The 18594-nt window shown below is 43.3% G+C and overlaps 1 protein-coding gene across 1 annotated transcript in view; it reads left to right on the top strand.

The window, feature by feature from the left end:
• Positions 1–18594, top strand: part of LOC105261215 — a 44414-nt gene that overhangs the window by 12823 nt on the left and 12997 nt on the right. The window lies entirely within an intron of this gene.

The raw sequence follows: 18594 nt of genomic DNA on the forward strand, positions 1-18594 counted from the left end.
TTGAAAATATTTGGAATATAAAGGTATTTAAATTAGTTTTAAATTGCATTTCCCTATTTGTGACTACGATTGAGCATCTTTTCATGTATTCATAAAGTTTGCCCACTTTTATTAGGCTAAGTTCTCTCTGATTTGTTGCCTTTTTTTTTTTTTTTAGTAGTTTCAAGAAATAAGCTTTTCTCTGTGGTTGTAGATACAATTTCTAGTTTTTCATTTGCCTTTTAAATTTAATTTGGCTGTCTTATGAACCATTTAAAAATATTGTTGCATTCAAATTTATTACTCCATTAATGCTTGAATTTTGTGTCACCTTTAAAAAGGCTGTTTTCTAATATGGAAATAAATAATTTTTGTTTGTGTAAATTACCTTTTTAAAAATTGAAGTATAGTTGACATACACGATGTATAAATTACCTTTTCATTTGTAGACTGCCAATTTTATCTCACTTTTCATGTGTAATAGTATAATTTAATCAATCCCTGTTTTCAGATGTATATTCCATTTTTATTATAAGTGATATACTGAACATCTTATTTGCAAAATTTTATGCATAGCAATTATAGGATCTAACTTCCATTTGAAAATGTTGATCCTTTATAGATTAACTCAAGACCACACATCTAGGAAGGTGACCTCTAGTTCCATCTCACGACATCTTTCCCACCTGAAAAATGCCACTCCCCCTAAGATCCAGAATGGCTGGAATCGTGTGTGATTGGTTCTCTAGACAAGCTGACTCTGAGAGTCATGTCTTTAGGAGGTAGAGCATGATACATGGAACCCGGAAACACTTGGGGTGAAAATGAAAATTTGGACAGAGAAGGGAATGCTGTAGCCAGATAATTTGCAATTAGCAGTCGACAGACCATCTCATTTACGCACACACACACACACACACACACACACACACACACACACACACAAAACAAACACATCAGAATGCAAACTGGTGCAGCCACTCTGGAGAACAGTATGATGGTTCCTCAAAAAATTAAAAATAGAGCTACCTTACAACCCAGAAATTGCACTACTAGGTATTTATCCAAAGGATACAAAAATCCAGATTCAAAGGGGCATGTGCACCCCAATGTTTATAGCGGCACTATCAATAATAGCTAAATTATGGAAAAAGCCCAAATGTCCATTGCCTGATGGGAGGATATAGAAGATGTGTTATATGTATGCACAATGGAATATTACTTGGTGATAAAAAAAAAAATGGAATCTTGCCATTTGCGACAACATGGATGGAACTAGAATGTATTATGCTAAGTGAAATAAGTCAGAGAAAGACAAAAATCATATGATTTCACTCATATGTGGAATTTAAGAAACAAAACAGATGGACATATGGAGGGGGAAAGAGGAGACGGGAACAAACTACAAGAGACTCTTAACAGTAGAGAACAAACTGAGGGTTGGTGGAGGGAGGGGGTTGGGGATGGGCTAGATGGGTGATGGGTACTAAGGAGGGCACTTGTGATGAGCACCGGGTGTTGTATGAAAGCGATGAATCAATGAATTCTACTGAAACCATTATTTTTTTTAATGAAAAAAAATTTTAATGTTTATTTTTCAGAGACAGAGACAGAGCATGAGTGGGGGAGGGGCAGAGAGAGGGAGACACAGAAACAGAAGCAGGCTCCAGGCTCCGCGAGCTGTCAGCACAGAGCCCAACACAGGCTCGAATGCACAGACCATGAAATCATGACCTGCGCCAAAGTTGGACACTCAACCGACTGAGCCACCCAGGTGCTCCAGAAAACATTATTACACTATATGTTAATTAACTTAGATTTAAACAAAATTAAAAAAAAAATTTAATGTAAAAAGCTCTTGGAGGGGCGCCTGGGTGGCTCAGTTGGTTGAGCGTCCGACTTCGGTTCAGGTCATGATCTCACGGCTCGTGTGTTCGAGCCCCGCGTCGGGCTCTGTGCTGACAGCTCAAGAGCCTGGAGCCTGCTTCTGCTTCTGTGTCTCCCTCTCTCTCTGCTCCTAACCCACTCACATTCTGTCTCTGTCTCTCTCAAAAATAAATAAACATTAAAAAAAAAATTAAAAAAAAAAGCTCTTGGAAAAAAGACAAAATGAAACAAACACACCAGATTGGTCTGAAATAGTAATGGGGCCCAGACAAGTTTACCTAATCACTCATCTACCAAGAACTCTTCTTCACCCCAGTGGAGGAGGATGTTGTGCTTGAGTTTCTGGCCAACGGAAGAACAGTCAAGTGCCATGGATCTGGCATTGATCCATGTTTCCAGGTAAAGGCAGCATGGAGAGTCAGAGGCCATTCAGAAGTTAGAGACCCCTAACATGGGACCCCTGCAGTTGGAGGACCCTTGAGGGCCAGTGCAACAGCCATGCCTGTGCCACCTAGCCTCAGTCCAAAAGAGCAAGAAGAGGTCAGGGAGGGTGTTCTTGTCCATGAAAGTAAGAGTCTTGAGGAAGTCCACTGGGACTAGAAGAGTGGGGTCTTGTGGGAGAGAGCAAGGCCTGGGATTCAAATGGAGTGTGGGGGGATTGTGGGGGAGGGAGCAGAGCAGTAAAAACAGGACAGAATGCAGATGACCTGACCCTGAGGTCTCCACTCCCTGGGTCCTTACTAGCTCCTGACACCTGACCAGTATATGGCTGCAACACAAGGGTGGGCCACTTGCTGTTTGTTTTCACAATATGTTATAACTTTGAAGCTGTACAGTATGCACATAAAATGCTAAATCAGAAATGTTGTGGGGCGCCTGGATGGCTCAGTCGGTTGAGTGTCCAACTTTGGTTCAGGTCATGAACTCATGGCTTGTGAGTTTGAGCCCCATGTCAGGCTCTGTGCTGACAGCTCAGAGCCTGGAGCCTGCTTCAGATTCTGTGTCTCCTTCTCTCTCTCTCTCTGCCCGCACCTCCCCCCTCCCCCCCCCCCCCGTCACATTCTGTCTCTCTCTCTCTCAAAAATAAATAAATATTAAAAAATTAAAAAAAATATTGTTAGTATTGCCAATTATAGAAAAGAGCAGACATCGTCTATGCCCTGTCTCTGAAGGCATGTAATTAAATGTGAACAGACACCTGATTATCCTAATAATTCTTTTCCTTTCCCAAGATTTAAGTCTTTGGTGGGCTGAAGAACTCCCTGACACTCTGTAGAACCATGCTTATGCTGCACACAGGTCTACAAAAATTCCCTCAACCTTCACTGTCCACTAGGGGGAGTCAGACTTACATTGCTTTCTGAAGACTCTGTCCCTGCCTGGCTCCTTCTCTATTTCTTTTCAGTCATTTCCCCTAATAAGTTCCTTGAATGTGTGTGTGTGTGTGTGTTTTAAGTTTATTTATTTTTGAGAGAGAGAGAGAGCAGGGGAGGGGCAGAGGATCTGAAGCAGCTCTCCACTGGCAGCACAGAGACCGATGTGGGACTTGAACTCAGGAACCATGAGATCATGACTGGAGCCTAAGTCAGACACTTAACTGACTGAGCCACCCAGATGCCCCTTAATCCCTTGAATGTTTAATCTCATCTGGGCATCTACTTCTCTGAGGACCATCTTAGCAAAACTTGTGCTTGAGAGCAGCCTGAGAAGCCAGGTGGAAAGATGGGAATTTGGGACTGGTTCCCCCACTGTCTGACAGGTAAAGAGGACGTTGTTCTCGTCAGTAGGTGGGGCACAGAGCTAACTCCTTTTCTAAGGATTTCACTAGTGCTGACCAGGTGTGATGATTCAGATATTTGAAAGACAGCTGAGTTGCCTGGTTACTTTTACTGAGGGCCTGTGTAAGGAAAATGAGAGACTAAAAGTTAATAGCAACTAGCTAATGGCTAAAAGAGCCAGAGAGACTTGGTTGTAGCCTACAAAGAAGCCCTCGTTGTCATCTGTAGTGGAAGAGAAGGCATGGTCCAATGGCAGGGTTTAGACGTAATTGTGAGTATTGCCGAGCTCTAGAGATGCTTGAATGCTCTGCCATGATAAGTCTGTTAGGCTACGATTGGGGTCTGGTCAGAAAAACCTAGCGTCCTGAAAACTGGGGTAGGGACATCTGGATGGGAACGTCTGGAGATGTTGACTTTACAACATCCCAGGGAACTTCTGGGGCGTAGAGGTGGCCCATTCTCTCCCAGTAAGGGCGACTGGCTCTGCTGCTGTGTTGGAAGATGCTGCAGAGGATTTTGTGCACGAAGCAGCAAGTATCCCCTCCGGAGCTTCTCCCACTTCCTCTCCTGGATATTAGACCCATCTGGCCCTAAATCTCAGTATATCTTGGCTCTGGACATGCCAGGAATGCTAAGGGAGGAATGAACATGAAGAGTTGTAAGTAGCTGGAATGTATGGCAGGGGCCAAGGGAATACTCTGGGGATTCGATTTATGGAAGTTTGATGAAGAGGGCAGGGATGTAGGGCTGGATGAACAAAATCTCATTTATTCTGTTGCTCAGTACGTTGGATTTAACCCTCCAGCAAGGACCCCAGAAGTTGGGGCTGTTTTGGTGCTGGACTGTCTCTCAGAATCCCGGAAGAAACAACGGCCAAATTCTCAGGTCAAGGAGAAATGTTGGAGTTGCTTTGGTAGACAGTACAGGAAGGAATAAGGATGCTCTGGGAAGTGGGCTGTATTGTGTCAGGGCAGAAAACTCACTGGAAGATTATGTTCCAGAGGACAGACTCTTTAATAGCAGGCAGTTCATGGCTGAAAGCAGGAGGCAGAGAATCTTGGTGGCGGCCTAGAAACAAGCCCTCATCTCACTGTAGTGAAAAGAATATCAGGGCTCCTGGGTGGCTTAGTCGGTTAAGCGTTCGGCTTCAGTTCAGGTCATGATCTCACTGTTTGTGAATTTGAGCCCCACGTCGGGGCTGTGTCCCCTCTCTCTCTGCTCCTCACCCTCTCATGCTCTGTCTCTCTCTCAAAAGTAAATAAAAATTAAAAAAGAAGGAAGGAATATGGAATATGCTGCTGATGTGGGCCCCGAGAATGCTATGAAGTTCAGAGGGGGTTCTCTTTGGGTGAGGGGTGATGGCAAACAGACGTTCCCGGGTTGAGGCTAAGAGTATGGAATTGGGGATCCAGATGTTTGATTTCCATTTCTTTTTCTCTCTCTCTTTTAAATGTTTATTCATTTTTGAGAGAGAGAGAGAGAGAGAGAAAGAGAGAGTGAGCAGGGGAGGGGCAGAGAGAGAGGGAGCCACCCAGGCATCCCATGATTTCCGACTTGACGATCATGTGACCTCAACAAGTTTCTTAACCTCTTGAAGGCCTCAGATCCCTCAGTGGCAGAGTGGGAATTAGCAGTAGCTTCCTCACAGAGTTGTTAATGAGGATGAGTCAGTTAATATTTGTAAGACCCTTACCTCTTTTTTTTTTAATTTTTTTTTAACGTTTATTTATTTTTGGGACAGAGAGAGACAGAGCATGAACGGGGGAGGGGCAGAGAGAGAGGGAGACACAGAATCGGAAGCAGGCTCCAGGCTCTGAGCCATCAGCCCAGAGCCCGACACGGGCCTCGAACTCATGAACCGCGAGATCGTGACCTGAGCTGAAGTCAGACGCTTAACCGACTGAGCCACCCAGGCGCCCCAGACCCTTACCTCTTGACATGTAGTAAACATTAAAATTCGTGCTCGCAAATGAAATTAGTAGGTGGTACCTCAGAAGTCTACACAGGAAAGAATAGAAGTCTCCCCACCTATACGTTGGGATGACAGTCCTTGTTGTGGAAAGATCCTCTTTTTTTTTTTTTTTTAATATTTTACTTTTAGGTAACCTCTATATCCAACGTAGGGCTCAAACCCACTACCCCGAGATCAAGAGTCACATGCCTCTCAGACTGAGACAGCCAGGTGCCCCGAGAGATGCTCATTCTTGTCCACATGGTGATACATTACTAGGGTTTTACTTAGAGGGATGAAATGCATCTCATCCCTTAATATACCCAAGATGGGACATCATGTTCCTCCTTCACCTTGGTTTCTTCCTCTGGTCTTTGTGTGGATTAAGGACACCATACAACCATTTAATCCCAAACTAACCATCCTTGGCACTCTCATTTCTCTCACCCACATATCCAAGTCAACAGGAAATTACTTTGGATATCCTTCCCCATTATCAGAGTTGTTAAAACTTTTCCTGGTCTATATCAGCAACTTGCTGGCGAATCTCTTTTCCCTCTTAAGTCTCACTTTCATTGCAGTCCCAGAGAAACCTCTTACAAACTGCGGATTATCACCTCCCTACTAAATTCCCCCCATGGTCTCTGACTGCTCTTAGTTTGAAATTCAGATGTTGGACCAAGGCAGCTTTCCGTAACGTGGTCCATGACTACCTGTCACTTTCCTTCTCCCAACAATTCCCTTCCACACACACTCCTGGCATATGGGACATATTTCTGTCGTTCCAACACACTTTGTCCTTCCTCACTGCAGACCAGGTGATAGCTTCATCGTGTATTTGGAGGCACCAGCCACTCCCTCTTAGCGTGGCTGAATCAGGCTCTTTAATCTTGTCTCAGCTCCAGCATTGTCCCCTCACAGAGGGGGACACACCATACATCTCCTTAGACCCCCCACCCCCTCTGGAGAATCACCCACTGGTCATTCTGGTGAAGGTTATTTGTAGGTTTTTCATTTTTACACTATCCCTTTGTGATTGTAGCCTGCCTTTAAATCATAACTTGTAAATAATTGTCTATATGAAGACCATTGTTTTCTCTGTGCTAATGTCATACTCTCGCTGTGTATTTTTTTAAATGTTTATTTATTTTTGAGATAGAGCGTGAGCAGAGAGGGGCCTAGAGAGACAGAGGGAGAGAGAGAATTCCAAACTTGATGTGGGGCTTGAACCCATGAACTGTGGGATCATGACCTGAGCTAAAGTCAAGAGCTGGACGCTTAACCAACTGAGCCACCCAAGCATCCCCTCTGTATTTTTTTTTTAAAGTTTATTTATTCATTAGAAAAAAATTTTTTTTAATGTTTATTTATTTTTGAGACAGAGACAGAGTGTGAACAGGGGAGGGGCAGAGAGAGAAGGAGACACAGAATCTGAAACAGGCTCCAGGCTCTGAGCTGTCGGCACAGAGCCCGATGCGGGGCTCGAACCCACGAACCGTGAGATCATGACCTCAGCTGAAGTCGGACGCTTAACCGACTGAGCCACCCAGGCACCCCTAAAGTTTATTTATTTTTGAGAGAGGTGAGTGGAAAGAGAGGGCAGATAGACAGGGACAAAGGATCTGAAGCAGGTTCTGTGCTGACAGCACAGACCTGATGTGGGGCTCGAACTCATGGCCTGAGCCAAAGTCAGATGCTCAACCAACTGAGCCACCTGGAGCCCCTCTTTGTTTTTTTGTAATAGGAGTTTCCCTCAGTTCTTTTGTGGTTCCAGGTATATAAATTTTTTTTAATTTCTAAAAAAATGTTTTATTTATTTTTGACACAGAGAGAGAAACATAGTGTGAGCGGGGGAGGGGCAGAGAGAGAGGGAGACACAGAGTCCAAAGCAGTTTCCAGGCTCTGAGCTGTCAGCACAGAGCCCGGTGCGGGGCTTGAACTCACAGACTGTGAGATCATGACCTGAGCCGAAGTGGATGCTCAACGGACTGAGCCACCCAGGCGCCCTCCAGGTATATAATTATATCGCCTGCAAATAATCACACACATCTGTGTTTGAATTCTTACAGTGCTCGAATTTGTGTTGGCTGTATTTCCAGTGCAATGTTCGACAGCCAGGACAGGCAATCTTGGTGTTGTTTCTGACCTTAGTAGGATGCTTTCTAGTGCTTTCCATGAGTAGGATGAAGACTATTTTGTCAGGTTAGAAAAAGTCCATTGATTCTTCATTTTTAAGTGTCTTCATTTAACATTAATGCATGTTAAATTCTGCCAAATAGAGGTCTTATCTTTTTTTTTTCTTTTTCTTTCTTTCTTTCTTCTTTTTTTTTTAATGAGGCTTCATACCCAGCATAGAGCCCAATGCGGGACTTGAACTCACGACCCCGAGATAAAGACCTGAGCTGAGATCAAGAGTTGGATGCCTGGGGCACCTAGGTGGCTCAGTCGGTTAAGGGTCTGACTTCAGCTTAGGTCATGATCTTGCTGTTTGTGAGTTCCAGCCCCGCCTCGGGCTCTGCGCTGACAGCTCGGAGCCTGGAGCCTGCTTTGGATTCTGTGTCTCCCTCTCTTGTGCTCCCCCACTGCCCCTCTCTGCCCCTCCCCCACTTGTGCTCTGTCTCTTTCTATCAAAAATAAATAAATGTAAAAAAAAAAAAAAAAAGAGTTGGATGCTTAACTGACTGAGCCACCCAGGCTCCCTAGGACTTTTATCTTTATATATATGATAACCTACATCACTACAATCACTGTTGGATCCCAGGGATAAACTGCACTTGGTCATTTATTGTTTTTTAGTGGCCTGTTGGAATATATTCGCTAGTATTCATTTTACTTTTTTGCATCTATAGGCAGATGTGAGGTTCTTCTGTTGTATTCTCTTTGGTACAATTTTAGAAGCTTTGGTATCCATGTTCTTTTTTTTTTTTAATTTTTAATGTTTATTTTGTCTTTGAGAGAGAGAGGAAGACACAGAATCCAAAGCAGTCTCCAGGCTCTGAGCTGTCAGCACAGAGACCAACGTGGGGTTCAAACTCACGAAATGTGAGATTATGACCTGAGCTGAAGTCAGACACTTAACCAACTGAGCCACCCAGGCGCTGCATGTATCCATGTTCTATTAAATGTCCTAAAATTATCTGCAAGTTCTACTTCCTTTCGTAGGTAGCATGGGCTTACCTGATATTTAGAACAATGGTAGGAGCACCTGGGTGGTTCAGTTGGTTGAGCATCAGACTTTGGTTCAGGCTGTGATCTCACGGTCTGTGAGTTCTAGCCCTGCATCAGGCTGGCTGCTGTCAGCTCAGAGCCCACTTCACATCCTCTGTCCCCCCTTTTCTCTACCCCTCCCTCACTTGCATTCTCTCTCAAAAATAAAATAAAACATTAAAAAAAATAAAAATAATGGTAGAATCTCCATGTTAAACCGTCTAATACTGGTGCTTTTATTTGGGCAGGATACTTGTATAAACTTCTCCCTTGCTTCTGCAGATATTGTTGTCTTTAGACCCCCCCCCCCCCCCCGATCTATACTGGGGCCGATTATCAGTAGTTTCTTTTCCTGGAAAAATTTCACACTATCGAGGGTTCCTGATTATTTGCTCTGGGTGATGAAAATTAGCCCGGTGATTTCCATTATTAGTTACTGACATCATGTTCTTCTCATTGCTACTACTAAATCGAAAATCTCTTGAGGATCCTTTGAGTGATTGCATTTCCCTGCCCGTAACATAAAATGTGGGGCAGCTCAGGAACCTGAAGACTGATAGAGAGTTGGATTTGGGGTGGAAGAACCTCTCAGGGAAGCAGGTAGTACAGGAAGGCAAGCGTGCTGCAATGCGGGTCCCTCGAGTGTCAGACTCAGCATCTCCTGCTCTCAGGTGAGACCCTGTCCCCCTCCAGGGATCATGGAAAAGAAACAGTGTCTCCTAAACTCCTCAGCCTCTTAGTAGTTGTTTACCAGATTCTTGATAATTGGTAACTGGGACAAAGTTTTTCAAAAATATTCTCCGCTCCCCAAGGGTGCTGTCACAGTGTTGGGAAGATAATTGCACTTGTGAGGGGTTGGGGGTGATGTCACAGAACTATAACATGCTTTGGCTGTTACAAGCATCACACTGAGCCCACGGCCCTGACAGCAGGAAGGAATTAATTGGCTGAGCATTTTCTCTTCCAGTCTGAGATGCAGAGTGTAAAAGGGAACGAGACCTGTCAGGAGACCAGATAGGAGCTCGTGCCGGGAAAAGCAGTTCTACAGTAGAAACAGGTCTGATACCAAGCCACCCAGCAAGCAGCAGAATCGTTGAGGCGCATGCCAAGCCTGTGGAGACTGACTGGTGGTTCTGGCCCTTATTTCAATTCTGACCACCTCTCGTTTAGTTTATTGCAATTTGTGTGGATCGTGGATATGGATTTGTAATCTATGCAGCAAGGAAATATGTATAGATTCTGCAATGAAATCTTCATCCAAAAAATCATGTATATATCGGACAAAGGGCTAGTATCCAAAATCTATAAAGAGCTCACCAAACTCCACACCTGAAAAACAAATAACCGAGTGAAGAAATGGGCAGAAAACATGAATAGACACTTCTCTAAAGAAGACATCCGGATGGCCAACAGGCACATGAAAAGATGCTCAATGTCGCTCCTCATCAGAGAAATACAAATCAAAACCACACTCAGATATCACCTCACGCCAGTCAGAGTGGCCAAAATGAACAAATCAGGAGACTATAGATGCTGGCGAGGATGTGGAGAAATGGAAACCCTCTTGCACTGTTGGTGGGAAGGCAAACTGGTGCAGCCACTCTGGAAAACAGTGTGGAGGTTCCTCAAAAAATTAAAAATAGACCTACCCTATGACCCAGCAATAGCACTGCTAGGAATTTACCCAAGGGATACAGGAGTACTGATGCATAGGGGCACTTGTACCCCAATGTTTATAGCAGCACTCTCAACAATAGCCAAATTATGGAAAGAGCCTAAATGTCCATCAACTGATGAATGGATAAAGAAATTGTGGTTTACATACACAATGGAATACTACGTGGCAATGAGAAAGAATGAAATATGGCCTTTTGTAGCAATGTGGATGGAACTGGAGAGTGTGATGCTAAGTGAAATAAGCCATACAGAGAAAGACAGATACCATATGGTTTCACTCTTATGTGGATCCTGAGAAACTTAACAGAAACCCATGGGGGAGGGGAAGGGAAAAAAAAAAAAGAGGTTAGATTGGGAGAGAGCCAAAGCATAAGAGACTGTTAAAAACTGAGAACAAACTGAGGGTTGATGGGGGGTGGGAGGGAGGGGAGGGTGGGTGATGGGTATTGAGGAGGGCACCTTTTGGGATGAGCACTGGGTATTGTATGGAAACCAATTTGACAATAAAAAACTTCAGATTTAAAAAAAAAAGAAATACAAATACAACTGTAAAAAAACAAAAAACAAAAAACAAAAAATCATGTATATGGCAATTTGGAAATTAACTTGCTTGCTACCAGTCTTCAAAACAAGGCAACATTTCCGGAGTCCGTAGAGGTACTTTTAAAATAAATCCATGCTGGGGCACCTGGGTGGTTCAGTCGGTTAAGCATCCGACTTCAGCTCAGGTCATGATATCGCAGCTCGAGTTTGAGACCAGCGTTGGACTCTGTGCTGACGGCTTGGAGCCTGGAGCCTGCTTCAGATTCTGTGTCTCTCTCTCTACCCTTCCCCCGCTCATGCTCTGTCTCTGTCTTCTCAAAAATAAATAAAAACATTTAAAAAATTTTTAAAAACGTTAAAAAGGTTATTTATTTTAATCAGTCTCTACACCCAGTGTGGGGCTTGAAGTCACAACTCCGAGATCAAGAGTTGTACACTTCACTGACTGAGCCAGCCAGGAGCCCTTAGAGATAGCTTTTGACTTCACATCAGCCTCCTCTGATATAAATATAGCCACTCCTGCTCTTGTGGTTTCCATTTGCATGAGATAGCTTTTTCCATCCTTTCTCTTTCAGTCTGCATGAGCCTTTCAATCTAACGTGGGTTTTTTTGTAGACCGCATACAGTTAGATCTTGCTTTCCATGCATTCAGCCACTCTGTGGTTCTGCACATTTCATTTACATTTAAGATAAGGATTTTTCTTAATGTTTCTTTATTTTGAGAGGGAGGAAGAGAGAGCAGGGCAAGGGCAGAGAGAGAGAGGGACAGAGAGAGACAGTCCCAAGCAGGCTCCACGCTGTCAGCACAGAGCCCAATGGGGGCCTCAACACACTAATTGTGAGATCATGACCAGAGCCAAAATCAAGAATCAGATACTTAACTGACGGAGTTACCCAGGTGCCCCGTAAAGTAATGATTGATAGGGAAGGATTTACTATTGCCTGTTCCGTGGAGAGAGTGACCACAGTGAAGCTGATTACCAAGCTCGATTCTGTCTCTGATACAGAGGCTGTCACTACATGCAACACTTGTGATTGCTGGTGACCTGTTTGTCCCACTGGTGGGGAGGCTCCAGCCACATTGGAATTCTGACCTGCTTCGAGGGATGACGGTCAGCTGACCTGTTTGTCCCACTGGTGGGGAGGCTCCAACCACCCCATTGGAACTCTGACCTGCTTCGAGGCATGACGGTCAGCTGGCCAGCCACACCGTTGTGACCCTTGAAACAAATTTCTGTCACCCTTTACACTCTCTAGGCCATTGATACTCTGACTACCCAAGGCATGTCCAGATGGCTTCTGATATTTAAACAGCTGATTGAGTCTGAGACCCTTCTCTGCACTAGTGACATCAGTATTTCAGGTTAGCCTGGTCCTGTACATGGAGTCCTGCTGATACTGATATACTTATTTGTTTATTTGTTTATTTATTTGTTTATTGTCATCTCTACACCCAATATGGGACTCGAACCCACAACCCCAAGATCAAGAGTTGTGCGCTCCATCGACCGAGGCAACCAGGTACCCCAACCATTGATAGTAATCTTAACCAACTGATGAATGAAATTGGTCTCAGCCTCTGTTGTCTGTGATTAATCAGAAATTTAATGGAGTGCTGTGCTCATGGGAAAATCTGCTAGAAGCCGAGACGGTACAGAATTGAGGAGTGGCTGTCAGTGGGATTTCAAGTGTCTGCATGTCTTGTGGGCAAAATCATGGACAGATTTTGTTCCTGACTGATCTCCTAAGGATGTCTGTATGGAAAACAGCCTTGGAAGGAGATATAAACCTCCTTCTGGAAGAGAGAACGGATTTGTTTGCCACACAGGAAAATGAAGATAACGTCTTGGGGCAAAGGGAGGTGTGAGTTTGGTGAGGTGGGAAGGTGTGAGGCTTGGGGATGGGGCTGGGGGTGGGTGCAAAGGAAACCATTGCAAATATTAAGCTCATGTTACTTGCTATGCCGTGAGTAATAAAATTCTTTCCTCTGACTCAGGAGTCTTGTGTCTTTATGCATCCATGGACTGTTGCAGGCACACTTACCTGCCAGTAATTCAGGTAAAATCTTGGGCTTTTCATACTTCCTGAAAGTAACCCTATGTGTGACTATACATACATGCATGTATACATGTACATACATACATACACATGAACACACTTTATGTTTTCCTAAGAGGTTGGATTATGCCGAGAAATCTCACTTAGTCTCTAAATGAGGTTGGGTTTAGGTGTGCAGGTGGGTGCAAATTTTGGAAAGCATATTGATTAATATAAAAAGGATAAAGGATGTAAAATGTTGGGGCAGGGAGGGGCCCGGGGAGAGGGAAGAGTGATCAGTAGGTGGGACATTGCACAGGTGGAAAGGAAGAGCCAAAAGTCCTAGCGACAGGACGGACCAGAAGGGATCATAGGAAAAAAATGATCACTATGTAAGTTTATTAAATTGTTTGCTAGAGGGTGTTCTGGCATTTCTCCCCCAATGTGTCACCTTCAACAGCATCTTTAACAAAGGCCATAGGGCTCATTGAAGCTTTTTAAAAACATAGATTCTTTTTTCTTTTAATGTCTATTTATTTTTGAGAGACAGAGACAGCACATGGGTGGAGGATTAGAGAAGGAAATGCAGAATCCGAAACAGGGTCCAGGCTCTGAACTGTCAGCACAGAGCCCAACGTGGGGCTCGAAATCACGAACCTGTAAGATCATGACCTGAGTCAAAGTTGGACGCTCAACCAACTGAGCCACCCAGGCACCCCTCTTATTTCTTTTGTGTTTATTTATTTGTTTTTTGGGGGGGAAGGGCAGAGAGGGAGGGAGAGAGAGGGAGAATCCCAAGCAGGTTCCCTGCTGTCACCATAGAACCTGATGCAGGCTCAATCTCCCAACTGTGAGATTATGACTTGAGCTAAAATCAAGAGTTGGACACTTAACCTACTGAACCACCTAGGCACCCCTAAAAAAATAGAGTATATATTTTTTCCCTTTAATCCTAATTAAAAAATTATTTATTGTTTAAATTACATCTAAGTTAGCACATGGTGCAACAATGATTTCAGTAGTAGATTCCTTAAGCCCCTTACCCATTTAGCCCACCCCCCTCCCACAACCCCTCCAGTAACCCTCTGTTTGTTCTCCATATTTATGAGTCTCTTATGTTTTGTCCCCCTCCCTGTTTTTATATTATTTTTGTTTCCTTTCCCTTATGTTCATCTGTTTTGTCTCTTAAAGTCCTCATATGAGTGAAGTCATATGATTTTTGTCTTTCTCTGATTGACTAATTTCATTTAGCTTAATACCATCCAGTTCCATCCATGTATTGCAAATGGCAAGATTTCATTCTCTTTGATTGCCGAGTAATACTCTATTGTCTATATATACCACATCTTCTTTATCCATTCATCCATCGATGGACATTTGGGCTCTTTCCATGCTTTGGCTATTGTTGATAGTGCTGCTATAAACATGGGGGTGCATGTGTCCCTTCGAAACAGCACACCTGTATCCTGTGGATAAATGCCTAGTAGTGCAATTGCTGGGTCGTAGGGTAGTTCTATTTTTAATTTTTTGAGGAGCCTCCATACTGTTTTCCAGAGTAGCTGCACCAGTTTTCATTCCCACCAGCAATGCAAAAGAGATCCTCTTTCTCTGCATCCTCGCCAACATCTGTTGTTTCCTGAGTTGTTAATGTTAGCCATTCTGACAGGTGTGAGGTGGTATCTCATTGTGGTTTTGATTTGTATTTCCCTGATGATGAGTGATGTTGAGCATTTTTTCATGTGTCGGTTGGCCATCTGGATGTCTTCTTTGGAGAAGTGTCTATTCATGTCTTTTGCCCATTTCTTCACTGGATTATTTGCTTTTTTGGTGTTGAGTTTGGTAAGTTCTTTATGGATTTTAGATACTAACCCTTTATCTGATATGTCATTTGCAAATATCTTCTCCCATTCTGTCGGTTGCCTTTTAGTTTTGCTGATTGTTTCCTTTGCTGTGCAGAAGCTTTTTATTTTGATGAGGCCCCAGTAGTTCATTTTTGCTTTTGTTTCCCTTGACTCTGGAGACATGTTGAGTAAGAAGTTTCTGCGGCCAAGATCAAAGAGGTTTTTCCTGCTTTCTCCTCTAGGATTTTGATGGCTTCCTGTCTTACATTTAGGTCTTTCCTCCGTTTTGAGTTTATTTTTGTGTATGGTGTAAGAAAGTGGTCCAGGTTCATTTTTTCTGCATGTCGCTGTCCAGTTTTTCCAGCACCATTTGCTGAAGAGACTGTCTTTATTCCATTGGATATTCTTTCCTGCTTTGTCAAACATTAGTTGGCCGTACGTTTGTGGGTCTATTTCTGGGTTCTCTATTCTGTTGCAATGGTCTAAGTGTCTGTCTTTGTGCCAGTACCATACTGTCTTGATGATCACAGCTTTGTAGTATAGCTTGAAGTCCGGGATTGGTTTTCTTTTTCAAGACTGTTTTGTCTATGGGGTGCCTGGGTGGCTCAGTCAGTTAAGTGTCCAACTTTAGCTCAGGTCATGATCTTGCAGTTTGTAAGTTTAAGCCCTGTGTCGGGCTCTGTGCTGAGCCAGCTCAGAGCCTGGAACCTGCTTCAGATTCTGTGTCTTCCTCTCTCTCTGCCCATCTCCTGCTCATGCCCTGTCTCTCTCTGTCTCTCAAAAATAAATAAGTGTTAAAAATTTTTTTAAAAAAAGAGACTGCTTTGGCTATTCAGGGTCTTTTCTGGTTCCATACAAATTTTAGGATTGTTCTAGGTCTGTGAAGAATGCTGGTGTTATTTCGATAGGTATTGCATTGAATATATAGATTGCTTTGGGTGAAAAATAGATTATTTTGTGAGGTAATTAAAAGGGGGACTCAATTTGATGTCTGGGTTGGCAGATTTTGCAGGAAGGACTAAATTGAGGACAGCAGAGATCCTGAGTGTGTAAATCTATTGGATTTTATTTGTGCTGTCAGCGCAGAGCCCGCTTTGGATTTTCCATCTCCTCCTCTCTCTGCCCCTCCCCCACTCACTCTCGCTCTCTCTCTCAAACATATATAAACATTAAAAAAATAAAAAGAAAGTTCCCTTGCTTATTAAACCTGTCACCCACCCATCTAGAGTGGTCTCTTTCTTTGGTTTCTTCCTGCCCTCTGAGTGTGGGAACCGGCTGTGCAATTTTGGCAGATTGATCTTGGAGCCAGGAATTTTGCGGATACGTCCTGTTAGTTCTAACAGTTTTTACATCATTGTACATAGATTTGCTATGTCAGCAATTGCACCTGCCAATAGCAAGAATATTGGATTTTTATGTATGTAGCAATAATGCTTTCTAAAAAATACATTTAGTTTATCTTAAAGATCCTATTTTTAAGTAATTTCTCCACCCAACATAGAGTTTGGAACTTAGAACCCTGAGATCAAGAGTCACATGCTCTATGGACTAAGCCAGCCACGTGCCTCCAAATGGATTTTATTTTTATTTATTTATTTTAATGTTTACTTATTTTTGAGAGAGAGACAGAGCGTGAGCAGGAGAGGGGCAGAGAGAGAGGGAGACACAGAATCTGAAGCAGGCTCCAGGCTCTGAGCTGTCAGCACAGAGCCTGACGCGGGGCTCGAACCCATGAACCGTGAGATCATGACCCTGCCGTCCCCCAGCCTCCCACTATCAACAACCTGCATCAGAGCAATACATTTGTTACAATGAACCAACATTGATACATCATCATCAACCAAAGTCCATCATTTACATTAGGTTTTACTCTTTGTGTGACACATTTTATGGGTTTGGGCCAATGTATAATGACATGTATCTACCATTATAGCATCATACAGAGTAGTTTCACCGTTCTAAAAAGCCTCATGCATATGTATTCACCCCTCCTGTTCTTCCTCCCCCTAAGCCTGGCAACTAGTATCTTTACTGTATAGTTTAGCCTTTTCCAGAATGTCATGTTGCTGGGATCATATGGTGTGCAGCCTTTTCAGATTGGCTTCTTTCACTTAGTAATATTTATTTAAGGTTCTTGCATTTCTTTTCATGGCTCCGTAGCTCATTTCTTTTTGGCATTAAACAGAATTTGTCTGCATGGATGACAGTTATTTATTTCACCTCCTGAAGGGCGTCTCTGTTCTTTCCAAGTTTTGGCAGCTATGAATAAAGCAGCTATAAACAGTTGTGTGCAGAAATCTGTGTGTGGACATAAACGTCCACCTCATTTGGATAAGTGCCTAGGGTGAGATTTCAGGATCATGAGAGAGGCTATTTAATTTTGCAAGAAACCCTCATCTACCCTCCAGTGTGGCTCTACGATTTTGTGTTCTCATCAACAGTGAAGGCAAGTTCCTGCTTGCCCACCTCCATGCTAGTATTTGGTGGTATCACTTTTGAATTATACCCTCTCTAATAGACACCTAATGTATCTCACTGTTTCAATTCGCGATCCACAATGGGCATCTATTCATTTGCTTATTTGCTAAGTGTGTGTCTTCTTTGGTGAGGTGTCTATACAGATCTTTTGCCCATTAAAAAAAAAAAAATCAAGGGGCGCCTGGGTGGCTCAGTCGGTTGGGCAGCCGACTTCGGCTCAGGTCATGATCTCGCGGTCCGTGAGTTCGAGCCCCGCGTCGGGCTCTGTGCTGACAGCTCAGAGCCTGGAGCCTGTTTCGGATTCTGTGTCTCCCTCTCTCTGACCCTCCCCTGTTCATGCTCTGTCTCTCCCTGTCTCAAAAATAAATAAAACGTTAAAAAAAATTTAAAAAAAAATCAAGTTGTTTGCTTTCTTGCTGTTGAATTTTAACCAGTTCTTTGTATATTTTGGATAACAGTCCTTTATCAGATATGTCTTTTCCAAATGTTTCCTGGCTTGTCTTCTCATTCCCTTGACAGTGTCTTTCGTGGAGTAGAAGTTTGTAATTTTAACGAAGTCTGATGTAACAATTATTTCTTTCATGGATTATGCCTTTGGTGTTGTATCTAAAAAGTTGTCACAGGGGCACCTGGGTGGCTCAATTGGTTAAGTGTCTGACTCTTGATTTCAGCTCAGGTCATGATCTCATGGTTTGTGGGATCGAGCCCCACATCAGGCTCTGTGCTGACAGTGTGGAGCCTGCTTGGGATTCTTCCTCTCTCTCTCTGTCTCTCTCTCTCTCTGCCGCTCCTCTGCTCTCTCTCTCTCTCTCTCAAACATAAATAAATATTAAAAAAAAAAAGTTATCACAGAACCTAAGGTCATCTAGATTTTCTCCCATTATCTTCTAGTGGTTTTATAGTTTTGTGTTTTACATTTATGTCTCAATTTTGAACTAACTTTTGTGAAGGGTGCAGGATCTGTATCCAGATTGATTTTTTTTCCCTTGCATGTGGATGTCCACGTGTTCCAGTGCTGTTTGCTGAAAAGACTATCCTTTTCCCATTGAATTACCTTTGCTCCTTTGTGAGAGAGCAGTTGACTGCCTTTGTGCAAGTCTATTTCTGGGCTCTTTGTTCTGTTCCACTTATCTGTTTGCTTATTATTTTTACGGGTGACACACTGTCTTAATTAATTTGGCTTTATATTAAGTCTTGACATTGGGCTTCCTCAGCC

The sequence above is a fragment of the Felis catus genome, chromosome E2, assembly GCF_018350175.1.
Source record: "Felis catus isolate Fca126 chromosome E2, F.catus_Fca126_mat1.0, whole genome shotgun sequence".
Classification (NCBI taxonomy): Eukaryota; Metazoa; Chordata; class Mammalia; order Carnivora; family Felidae; genus Felis; species Felis catus.